Here is a 13,215-nt window from a genome sequence, read left to right as displayed (position 1 = left end):
AGCCCATAGACTGCAATATTTAACTGATGGAAATAGGAATACACTTATAACAATAAATTCTCATACCAAGGATTACTGCCACTATTACACATTGCTGAAGACTGGACTCTTCCTTCAACATGCTATGCACTGCATAGTAGCTTATTGTTATGCATCTATTTACATGCAGGCATACTAGAGACACAATGTATCCACCTATCCACTTGGGGATTTAGTTTCTAAGGACCCTGGAAAGACAGATGAATGACGATTCTAGCAACTCACATGAAAAAAGCGAAGGCGTCCCAGGAGACGGACAAAATGGGGCAGTGATTTTCCATTCTAGAAAGTAGGGAGTGCCCTGGTAAACAGGGACAGATGAAGCCTGTGCACTAGTGCTGCTCCTGGAACTTCTCACCACCTGAGAACTTCTCACCACCTGAGAAATGGAAGGATGTAACAAATTAACAATACAAATTCTTTTGTCACAGTGCTAGACTACTGGGTTAACAGCAAGCAACCTTTATCTCTTGGGAGTAAAAGGCCAGTTTTTAAGGCTGCTTGTCATTCTTTGTATGTACTCTAATTTTCATTGTATGTGGGAGTTAGGCCTCAGAAAAGCAGGAGGCCTTCATCAAGGGCCAAAGTTATAAATGCAGAAACAAATACATAAATATGCTGAAATGGAATGGACCTCAGGAATTTGCTCAGGCCATCTTTCTGCACTGAGATGGGTTTTTAAACATTTTTTTAATCCCAGACCATTTCACTCAACTTTATCACACACACTTTCATCCCACGTGACCCAACAAGTCTCCTAAAGGGATGAGATCAAAAGTGCAAAAATTGTGAAGCATTATAGTTTGTTTTGGGGAGTAGTAGGAACAATGCCACTGCCTCTCAGTCTAACTTAATTTACAGGGTTGTTTTGAAGATAAAATGAATTCATACATTATTAATCTATTTTTCTCAGCCTTGGAATAGAACAGGAAAGAAATCAAGTGCAGCAGCACAGTATTGTTTGCCTAACTGGTGGACATAAGAAATACTTAGAAAATTAGAATCTTGGATAAATGAATTTTTCATGGTAGCATTGACATTGGCTATCACAGGACCAGAGAATTCAGATATATAAATTTGGTCTTGATATAGATGAACCACAGTTGTGTGGTGACCATTTTAAACCTCTCACAGTAACTTCCTGCATGGTGCCCCTTTGGTCTGGAGCAACCTCCATGTAGGGACGTCAGCTTTCACTATGTCACAGCTACTGCACTCTGAGAAACATTTATGGTTAAGCTGAGATGGGTGGCTGTAATACATTTTCTCTGCAACCCTTAGGACCATGTATGGACTTAAGTCCCACTCAATTCAATTAGATTTTTAAGAACATAAAAGTGCTTTGCTTCATTTGGGTTGTACCCTTAATATTGAAAGAAGGAAACACAATACACAGAGCAAATGAATTCTTCTTGCAAATTCCAAAATTTTCTGATTTACATAATTTCAGTATATATTAAAGTCGTTCACACGACCAAAGTGGGCACAGCTGGGGGCGGGAAGGTAGGAGCCTACTTGCCTTCCCCCAGATGATCCAAGCCGCTTCTGGGCTCTGCCCCATGTGTGCCCACATGACTGCGGCTGCAGTGAGTCTGGCAGTGAACGGGGGTGAGGGTGGAAGCCAGGCCTCCAGGTATCCCACAATTCACAGTGCACTGGGAAACCTCTCTGCTGCCAGGCTGCTCCTCTCCACTGGCTCTATAGTTAAGATGGCTGCCAGAAGCCCAATCACCCACACGACTGGAGAGTGTGAGGTAGGAGGTGCGTGCTTGTCCTCCTACCTCACTATATGCCCGGGTTTAAAAGCAGGGCTTTTATAGTAGAGCTACTCTACCCAGGGGAAGAGTCGCAGGATTGGGAGTGATCTCAATGCTTCAACGACTGGCCCTACCAGGAGTAGGCTTGTCCTACCCATGTAGGGCTAGTCATGTGAGCGATCTTATTATGTTGTTTACAAATGCAGCTCCCCATCAATTTCAGAATTTCAGCCACCCCAATTACACTGCAGGGAGAAGAGAACAGATTTGAATCTGCCCTCTCAGTCTTATCTAAGCCTCTGAATTGCCACTTTGATGGTATAAACTCAGACCCCAACATAGCTGTGACAGCAAGTTGTGGTCTGATGCATTTCTTTTGCTGTGGCAACAATAGCTCCAGTAAGCTCTTTTTAAAAGATGCTGAGATATTACTGTATGGGAAGTTTATGAAGCAGAAAGTAATGAACATGGCTCGAGTTTTCATATACCAAGTGGAGGAAGCAATTGGAAAAGAAAAATACTTGCTTTTGAACAACAAACAAAACTATGGGGCATGGGAATTATTTGTGAAACATATGAGATGACAAGATGTCATTCATGGATTCTTGAAATGCTAAAACCTTTCTTATGAAGTTCTGTCCCTTCAATGATTTATTTCCTATGTTGTTTTGTAACCTCTCAGATGCGAATGAATTTTTGTTATCATTCTGTATCATATTCTGCTTCATTTGAAGGAGATCCATATAGTTCCAATGGAATATTGCAATCTGGTAACAGAAGCTGCTAAAAGACCCCTTTGGGATAGATGTATCAACTGCCTTTTTGTTGAGAGGTGGCAGCATGAACTGAAGTATTTTCTATACAATCAGTCACAAAAGTGCATTCTGCATGTATGTATAGTTAAGTTAGCTGCTCTGAAACCTTCCACATCTATGCTTTGGATTACAGTCTGTTGGATATGGAGTTCCAGTGCATCGACCTTTTGCACGAAGTATCCTAATGACCATTAGGGGCACTGAGAGTAGAGATAGTGAGTGAGGGTCTCCTTAGCTGTTCTACCTGTCTCTACCCTATGACCCCTGATTGGCCTCTTCAGGTATTTCCTGTGCTGAGTCAAAATCCCTTTCTTTCCTCTTAGAGAGCAGATGGAAACATCTCTCTCTTTCCCTACCTATTCATTATGTAGTTCTTTAGATTAGGGTTAGGTCTTTCCTATCTAAAGTGTACTTCACCAATAAATATTTAGTATTTAGTTCTACAAGATTCTCCATGTTTCTTCTCTAAATAGCTGCAACAACTAAACTCTGCATTCTACTCTATAACTGGAGTGGGTAGCTTCTTTAGTGCTCTGCTAATTAACTGCTAATTAACTGGGGGTAAAAATTACAACCAACAACACAGTCAATGTACGTCTGAATACCAACAGCTTGATTGGCCACGAAAACTATGTAAAAACAATGCAACTCTGTATTAGCACATAGATTATCCATGCATCTGTGCATTGAACCTAGATTCACACCTACATATTCATAACATTCAGAAAGATCAATGGATGTAAGTTAGGAAATAGTTTATCACAAGAAAACATCAGGCATAATGATGTTTCATAACTAGACTAAGGAGAATTCTCAAATTCTTACTCAGAAAAGGCTCACAGAATTAGCCACGTGTAGGATTGTTTAACCTTTAAAGAATTAACCTTTAGGACTGTTAAGCAAAAAAAAGAAAACCACTGGGTTATTTTCTTTACAGTACCTTGGTAAAGCCACCTTAAGTGGCACAGCAGGGAAATGCTTGACTAACAAGCAAAAGGTTGCCAGCTCAAATCCCTGCTGGTACTATATTGGTCAGCAGCGATATAAGAAGATGCTGAAAGGCATCATCTCATACTGTGCAGGAGGAGGCAATGGTAAACCCCTCCTGTATTCTACCAAAGAAAACCACAGGGCTCTGTGGGTGCCAGGAGTCGAAATCGACTTGACGGCACACTTTACCTTTACCTTACCTTGGTAACATAAGAACTGCAACAGCCACACCATACATTATTCCAAAGGCATAAGAAGGAAAATCTGCTGCTACGATTTCCATGAAAATATATTTCAGAATATATTCGGAAATAACTGACCAGATTTTATGAGGGATTCCACAAAGAAAAGGAGCAAATTGTACTATGAATGTATCTGAAACAGCATGAATACACAGACTTCACTAACTGAAGTAACTTGTATGGGCCATGAAGAAGCAAAAAATTATTTTCTTCAGCAAATAGGGGGAAGAGAGCTGGTCTTGTGGTAGCAAGCATGACTTGTCCCCTTACGCTAAGCAGGATCCGCCCTGGTTGCATACAAAAGGGAGACTAGAAGTGTGAGCACTGTAAGATATTCCCCTTAGGGCATGGGTTCTCAACCTTGGGTCCCCAGATGTTGCTGGACTTCAGCTCCCATAATGCCCAACCAAGGCCATTGGGGCTTGGAATTATGGGAGCCAAAGTCCAGTAACATCTGGAGACCCAAGGTTGAGAATCCCTGCCTTAGGGGATGGAGCCGCTCTGGGAAGAGCATCTAGGCTCCAAGTTCCTTCCCTGGCATCTCCAAGATAGGGCACATTTATTTCTATTCAAAACAATGGGGATAAATATGGTAATGTTGCCTCCGCAGCTGCTAGGTTTTAAAAACATTGGACATCATGAGGCTTTGCTGCAGCCTTGCACAGAGCCTTATTCCATTAGACTGCACATCATGGCAGCCAACATTTGTAGGGTTAGTTATGGCAACTTCCAGAATATGGGATGCCCATGCTATAACGAACTGGTTGGTTACCACCGGTTCATTTGGTGGCGACTCAGAGGCGGGCCTTCTCTGTAGCTGCTCCCGGGCTGTGGAATGCACTCCCAGCAGAAATTCATAATCTTTATTCCTTACTGACCTTCAAGAGAGCCCTTTAAACCCATCTGTTTGGCCTGGCCTTTCAGGGTTTTTAATTTGTTTTAATGGTTTTAATGTTTGCCCTGGTTTTCCAGGGTTTTTAGCTGTTTGAATGTTTAATTGGTTTTACTCTGTTTTTATAGTTTTGATTTTAATGGTTAACTGGTTTTACTTGTTTTTATTCTGTTGTAAACCGCCCTGAGCCATTTTGGAAGGGCAGTATATAAATCAAATAAATAAATAAATAAATAAATAAATGGATGAACTACTGAAATATGTTTGCATAATGAGTGAACACCAAAAAGCTGTGGTTGCAAGTAATCAAGACTGCCTTGTTCTGTAATGTATGCAAACTGCAAAGATGACTGTTGGATTTCATTTGTGCATCTGTTACTTTTTGTAAAGCACAGAAACTATGCTCATGATAAAAATGTTAGAAAACACAATTCTGAAGTCTTCAGTGTTATATATTGGAATACATATATTCCAATGTATGAAATCACATTAGAAGGCACTTCTAATGTGTTTCCTCACATATAGTTTCTCACTATTTTAGTGAACAATTAGTTGAAGTTAACTGTTGGTTTTAGCTCCTTGAAGCTAACTGTAATGTTATGCCATCTTATTTATTTATTATTTATCTGTGTAAACTGCCCTAAGCCATTTTTGGAAGGGCAGTATAGAAATATTAATATTATTAATAATAATAATAATCCCCCAGTGAGGCACTACCTTGGATCCAAAAATACCATCTAGATTCAAGGAAAATTAGAGAAGTCCTGGAAATAATAAAGCAGCAAATAACAGGAGTGTCAAAGAAGATTAGCAGATACGAAGCCAGAATTACACAACACAGGCAGAATCTCCAATTCCAATCTAATCAGAGATGTTTCTACCAAAGCATAGAAGTAGAAACTACAAGAAACATAGAAACACCAAATAAAGAAGAAACAGTGCAATTCTGGGGGAAATTATGAGACAATCCAGCAGGCTGGGTAAAAGGGGTCAAAAAATGTAATCAACCAATGCAAGATCTAATAATAACACCAGAATTAATAAGTGGAAGAGCAAAGAAAATTAAAAATTGGACTGCACCAGGCGATGATGAACTGCATGGCTTTTGGCTTAAACACCTAACAAGCCTTCATACACAACTCTCAAAACAGTTCAATCACATTTTGCAAGGAGGTGATATTGAACAATGGCTAACAACTGGGAAAACTCATCTCATCATGAAAGACCCAGCAAAAGGTGCAGTTCCAAGTAATTATATACTGATAACCTGCCTGCCAACCAGGGCCAGATTAAGCCAGTGCGGGGCCTGTAGCATATGTTATAAAGGGGCCCTAAATTTTTTTTTTTAATGCACATAAATATTAAAACGTAAATTATTTACTTGCATAGTAAAGTAATTCAATTTTTTTCATTTGCTATATTTTGGAGTATGAGAGACCAAGCCACAAACTCACACTTACTACAACAACAGTGAACATTTATATACCGTTTTTCAATCAAAATTCTCAAAGTGGTTTACATAGAAAAATAAAGAGTGGATAGATGCTTCTCTGTCTCCAAAGGGCTCACACTCTAAAAAGAAAAATATGGTAGGCACCAGCAACAGCCACTGGACAGATGCTGTGCTGGCCATTCTCTTAAAAGGCACATTTAGCAGAAAAGGGATATTTTATCTAATATGGACCAAATAAAACAGGTAAAGTTTTAACTTTAATTCCCAGTTGGAAGCCGGGCATGTGGGGCCCTCAAAAACGCGGGGCCCGTAGCAAATGCTACATTTGCTACTACATTAATCCGCCTCTGCTGCCAACCACATTCAAATTATTAACTGGAATAATAGCAGATGAAGTAATGCAACACTTATTAATGAATAAGCAGCTTCCAGTTGAACAGAAAGGAAATTGCCCGAACACCGGAGGCACAAAAGACCAGCTGCTGATTGACAAAATGATTTTAGAAAATTGCAAGAGAAGAAAAACAAATCTAAGTGTTGCATAGATTGACTACAAGAAAGCCTTCAACTCATTGCCTCATACATGGATACTAAAATGTTTAGAAACAACTGGTGTCAGCAAAAACATTCAGATATTTATTTAAAAAAGCAATGAGCATGTGGAGTACACAGTTAACAATCAATGGCGAGACACTTGGACAGGTGAGCATTAGAAGAGGTATTTTCCAAGGGGAATCACTATCCCCTCTGTTGTTTGTAATCACCATGACCCCACTTTCACAAATACTAAACAAAACAGGCCTCAGATACCAAACATCTAAAACATCAAGTAAAATCAACCATCTGCTGTACATGGACGATCTGAAGTGGTACGGAAAGTCCCAGTCAGAAATCGAATCACTGCTAAACACAGTCCATATATTCAGTAGCGATATAGTAATGGTGTTTGGACTAGACAAGTGTGCTGCATTAATAATGAAAAGAGGAAAAATAAGAAAAACAGAAGGAATAGAACTGCCCAATGGAAGCAAGATCAAGAACCTGGAAGAGAAAGAACATTACAAATACTTGGGCATTCTCCAGGATGATAACATTGCACACACTGAAGTTAAGAGAAAAATAGGAAGTGAATACATCAGGAGAGTTAGAAAAATCCTCAAGTCCAAACTCAATGGTGGGAACACCATACAAGCCATAAATACTTGGGCTATACCTATTATCAGATACAGTGCAGGAATAATAGACTGGACCCAGGCTGAGCTAGAGACGCTAGATCGTAAGACCAGGAAAATAATGACCATCAATCATGCTCTGCACCCCCGCAGTGATGTCGATAGGCTATACCTCCCTCGCAGCTCAGGTGGAAGAGGAATGCTGCAAGTCCATCAAACAGTAGAGGAGGAGAAAAGAGGCCTTGAAGAATATATCAAGGACAGTGAAGAAGATGCACTTAAAATAGTCAATAACGAGAAACTATTCAACACCAATGAAACATAGCAGGGCTACAAGAAAGAACAAGTCATGAACAGAGCAGAAAAATGGAAAAATAAGCCCCTGTATGGTCAATATTTGCACAATATAAGTGGAAAATCAGACATCACCAAGACCTGGCAATGGCTTAAGAATGGCAACTTGAAGAAAGAAACAGAGAGTTTAATACTGGCTGCACAAGAACAGGCACTAAGAACAAATGCAATAAGAGCAAAAGTCAAAAAATCCACCACAAACAGCAAGTGCCGCCTTTGTAAAGAAGCAGATGAAACCGTGGACCACCTAATCAGCTGTTGTAAAAAGATCGCACAGACCAACTACAAACAAAGGCACGAGTCCAAACTATGAATTTTTGCTGGGAGTGCACCCCACAGGAAATTTTTGTAATTTTTGGTAATTTGGGTAAATTTTGTAATTTTTGAGGTAATATTATGGTAAAATAAAAGTTTTCGGAAAGATGCGTGTCAGATGTATGGGCGGGGGGCGCAATTTCAGTGCTTGCCCTGGGTGCAGTTTTCCCTAGTTACGCCTCTGGGTAGCATATTGAAATCTGCTAATACAGGATTCTCAGAAATGCTGCCCTGCTAACTGAGCAAAGAGGCACCTTTTAAAAGTGATCATTCTCTTTAATGAGCAGGGGGAGATTAATTGGCCCTATATCCAGTCCCAGCACAGCATCCCTCCAGTGGCTATTACTTGTGTTTATCATAGGTTTCTTTTTGGATTGTGAGCCTTTGGGGACAGGGATCCATCTTTGTTAATGTTTACTTCTCTGTGTAAACTGCTTTGGGAACTTTTGTTGGAAAATGGTACATAAATATTCATTATTGTTAAATATGTGTTGTATGAAAAAGTACTTCCTTTTGTAGGTCCTAGATTCCTTGGCAATCAGTTTCACGGAATGACCTCTGGTGACCTCAACTAGAGTGTTATGTGAGAGGGAGAAAAATCTCACACACACACTGTAAAACAATTACACATTGAATAGTGAAACTGCTCAGAAATTTAGATACATAATTTCCTAGACAATTGGCCTATAATTAAAACATAAGGAGAAGAAGAAGGCAGAGGAAAGTTCTGAAACCATAAAGAACCTTTTTAAATCTAAGAACGTTTCCTTTGCAGGTCACTCACTAAGGACATATTTGAATCACTTTGAAACTAGAATCAACCTCATTATTTTCTTTCCACTAGCATTTTTCTTGCCTGGGGAGCTACAACTGGTGCCTATGCCTGAGCTCAGTTTTTGCTTAGTGTAAGTAGGCTCGAGAGAATTGTGGTGTCAGTTGTTTTAAAGTGCATGACTTACTATAGCTTGATATGCAAGAGGGGGAATGCGTGAACAGGCAGAAATAAGGAGCTGTGTTTGCTTTTATTTATATTAGCTGAGTGGGGGATTTTTATTTTTATTTTTTGGCACAGCACCACAATTTCAGCACCATGCAGTAAATTGTAGGTTTTATGTCATTAATTCACTGCATAATTTATGAAGTATCTTCACATAAATTAGTGAATTTATGTGAAACCACCTTGAGATTGTTTTAATGAAAGGCGGTATATAAATTTAAGAATAAAAACAATAAAAATATAACAATAAAATTGTAGTAAATTCACTGTTATTTGTTATGAACATACTGCCATTATTACTGCATGTCCAACTGGGTGCCGGAGTATACAGCCAGGAGACTGGAAAATTACATGAAAGGGGGGGCACCCTTTTCTTCAGGAACACTCTGGAACTCAAGACTACAAAGGCAGCCATGCAAGCAGCAAGCAGATTGCACAGCTGCTATGGTTGTCTTGTATCAGCAGTGCACAACAATGGGAAACTAGTAGAAACTGAAGCACGCTCGCTCGCTCTCTCCAGGACAGCTTGTCACTATGCAAGAATCATATGGTTGTGGATTCTACTTTTGAAGAATACAGAATATTTTATGGACACTAGACTACTGGGGAAAGCAGGATTATTTCCTGGACCCCTTTTTATCCTTCCTTAATCTGTACATTGGCGCAGAAGAGTTACTATTCATAGGCTAGCACCATGTTATATTATTTGTCCCAAGCCTGAATGCCTGGGAGCTGGAAGATAATGATGGTGCCAAGTGAACATGTCTTGAGGGAGACATAATATGGGTTCCACCACAGAAAAAGAACTTTTCTCTGGTAATCACTTACTTCCACTCAGAAGCTGGGAGAGGATGGAGAAGGCTTCTGAGGATAAGCTTTATATGACAGAAGGTGGTCCTTTAGATACCTTAGCCCAAGTCATTTAAAGGTCAAAAACAGCACTATGAACGGAGTCTGCAAATTAACTGTGAACCAATGATCATTATTATTTTTCTTTTTAATGCTGGTACAATTTTTTTTTGGAAGTTAGTCATTTAGCTGCCATGCTCTAAACTTGCTCAAGTTTCCAAATATTTTTCAAAGCAGCCCCACATATAAAAATTACTACAGTCTAGCCTGGATTTTATAAGAGCATTGATAAATATGGCCAGCCCATGCCTCTCCAAAAAGCTGGTATGCCAACTGAAGCAGATTTCCTAGTTGGCAACACAATAAGTTACAGATACCACCTGTTTATCTGACAGCAATGCAGGATCTGAAAGCATCCCAAGGGCTGTGACCCTTATCTTTAAGTGAGAATGCAATCCCATCCAGAATAGGACAGAAGCAGTCTTTTGATTTGATAAAAATTCACCAATAGCACCTCTATCTTGCTTCAACCAAGCTTCAGTTTATTAATTCCCATTCAGCTCATTACTACTAACTTGGTAAAGAGGGACCTTTTAATGTGGTAATTCTCTTTATTTAGCAGGGGGAGAGTAACTAGCCCTGTCCACCCCCAGCACAGTATCTCTAGTGACTGTTGCTGGTATCTATCTTATGTTTCTTTTTAGATTGTAAGCCCTTTGGGGACAGGGTTCCATCTTATTTGTTATTTCTCTGTGTAAACCGCCCTGAGCCATTTTTGGAAGGGTGGTCTAGAAATCAAATTAATAATAATAATAAATAATAATAATTACTTACCACAATCGATGAATTAATTCTACTCTCTTTTTTATCTGCCTGGCATTCAGTTTGAGCTTTGCATCATTATTCCACACCATTCATAACCTATTATCATTTTAAACTCTGGTGTTTTTTCTTTTCTTTTTTTGTATTTTGTCAAACTTATGAATATACTGTAATGACAGTTCCATTGATCCTTTGAAAGGCTGTGGTCTAAACCATTTCCAGTACAGTTTTCACTGTAACAGTGATACTGATCTAGGCATTACCTCCTGAGGTCTATTACTATGGTCACAAATGACAAATCTTTCATTCTTTCTTGAAACCATGATTGTCCAATTTAATGAACTCTTTCTAAAATCATAAACCACCAAAGATGGTAAATAGTCTGGATACTCTCGTTTTTCATACCGAGGTATGGATACTTTGATTATTTATAGTCATTAATCTAAAATGCAAAGAGAGAGACTTGTTTATTATTGTTATTAGCATTGCGAACATGAACTTGTGCAAAGCCAGAATAACACTATTATGGCTATAAACACATAAACAGACTGAGAAGGATTGATGCCATTTATGATTGTTTTATGCCAAGTGACCTCATGATGGATTACAAGGTCAAGGTCAAATTACTATGGAAAGATGCTTACAAAAGTAGCACAGACATTAAATAAACAACAACTATTCCTCTTGTATTATTGATGTGGTCTTTCTGGTACCAAGGTGGTTTCAGCTGTGGGCAAACACGTTAAATGTTGATAAACAAAATTGCTGCTGAACTATTGGAGACACCTTTTACTTCATTTCCCAACTAGTCAGTATTTCATTTGAATTAGCTTGGGCAGTTCTTAGCCAGCTGAGATAAATCTCTCTGTTCGTTCCTGTGTTGTCTCATTCAGCTCTGTCTTGGCATCTACTGATAGCCTGGTGGTATATCATCATTTTTGAGGAAATTTAAAGCACACTTAAGAGGGAACAGTTTGAGACAAACCAGTGGTTCCAGAACTTGGACAGGACCTACCAGAAACATGTTGTCTTCTTAGTCAGAATGGTCTTTGAATTCCAGAGCTTGCTTTCAATTTGTTTATCACATTTTAATCCAACCCATCTTCCAAGGAGATCAGATTGTTTCACACGTGTTTTTCCCCTCTTTTATGTTTACAAAACTGTGAGGTAGATTAGGCTGAGAGCTAAGTCCTATTCACACATTATGTTCAACACACTTACAATTTGTATACAGTGTATGCACACACAGATATCCACAATGCAATGTATGTAAAGCAGGACACTTCCTATCTGTACCTGGCATTGCAGACCGGGGCGAGGGGGATGCACCAGGTTAACTTTTAACATGCTTTCATGTTAAAATTCACACAAAGACATGTACATATGTACAGATGTCTGTACATGCATACAACAGGATGTCTTAATATTATTTATTTATTTATTTATTTATTTACACAGTCAGACAGGTTTGTTATTGACTGGTTTGTTTTATCCAGACATCGAGTCCTTCCCAAGGACCTGGGATGGCTGAATTTTATTGTCAATGTTGTTGCTGTTGTTATAGATATCATCGCAGAATATAGGCTGTTCCCAGTGAATTTGCTTTTAGTAATTGGCTGATGGTGATTTCTGTGGCCCCTATGGTGTTGAGGTTATTATTATTTCTTGTTTACACAGTCAGTCAGACAGGTGTTATTATTTCTTGTTTACACAGTCAGAAAGGTGTTATTGACTGGTTTGTTTTATCCAGACATCGAGTCCTTCCCAAGGACCTGGGATGGCTGAATTTTATTGTCAATTGTTATAGATATCATCGCAGAATATAGGCTGTTCCCAGTAAAGCTGCTTTTTGTAATTGGCTGATGGTGATTTCTGTGGCCCCTATGGTGTTGAGGTGCTCTTCAAGGTCTTTTGGAACTGCACCCAGGGCGCCAGTTACCACTGGGATTATTTTGGTCTTTTTCTGCCACAGCCTTTCCATTTCAATTTGTAGATCTTTGTATTTGGTGATTTTTTCTATTGCTTTTTCTTCTATTCTGCTATCCCCTGGTATTGCGATGTCAATTATTTTGACTTGTTTTTCTTTCTTCTCGACTACAGTGATATCTGGTGTATTGTGTGGCAGATGTTTGTCTGTTTGTAGTCGGAAGTCCCATAATATTTTTACATCTTCTTTTTCTTCAACTTTTTCAGTTTCATGGTCCCACCAATTTTTGGCTACAGGTAGCTTGTATTTTTTGCAGGTGTTCCAGTGTATCATCCCTGCTACCTTGTCATGCCTTTGTTTGTAGTCAGTCTGTGCGATCTTTTTACAACAGCTGATTAGGTGGTCCACTGTCTCATCTGCTTCTTTACAAAAGCGGCATTTGCTGTTTGTTGTGGATTTTATCACTTTTGTTCTTATTGCATTTGTTCTTAGTGCCTGTTCTTGCGCAGCCAGTATTAAACCCTCTGTTTCTTTCTTCAAGTTGCCATTCTCAAGCCATTGCCAGGTCTTGGTGATGTCTGATTTTCCACT

At 39.2% G+C, this 13,215-nt stretch overlaps 1 long non-coding RNA gene across 1 annotated transcript in view; it reads right to left on the bottom strand.

Annotated features, from left to right (window-relative positions):
• LOC128351963 (uncharacterized) overlaps positions 1 to 13,215 on the bottom strand; it is a 36,281-nt gene that overhangs the window by 655 nt on the left and 22,411 nt on the right. Inside the window, exon 3 of the long non-coding RNA XR_008320146.1 lies at positions 265 to 418. This is a non-coding gene — a long non-coding RNA (uncharacterized LOC128351963). The remainder of the gene's footprint in view (positions 1 to 264; positions 419 to 13,215) is intronic.

This window comes from Hemicordylus capensis, chromosome 3 (genome assembly GCF_027244095.1).
Source record: "Hemicordylus capensis ecotype Gifberg chromosome 3, rHemCap1.1.pri, whole genome shotgun sequence".
NCBI lineage: Eukaryota > Metazoa > Chordata > Lepidosauria > Squamata > Cordylidae > Hemicordylus > Hemicordylus capensis.
Note: the sequence above shows the minus strand (reverse complement) of the source record. Positions and strands in the feature narration are given on the sequence as shown.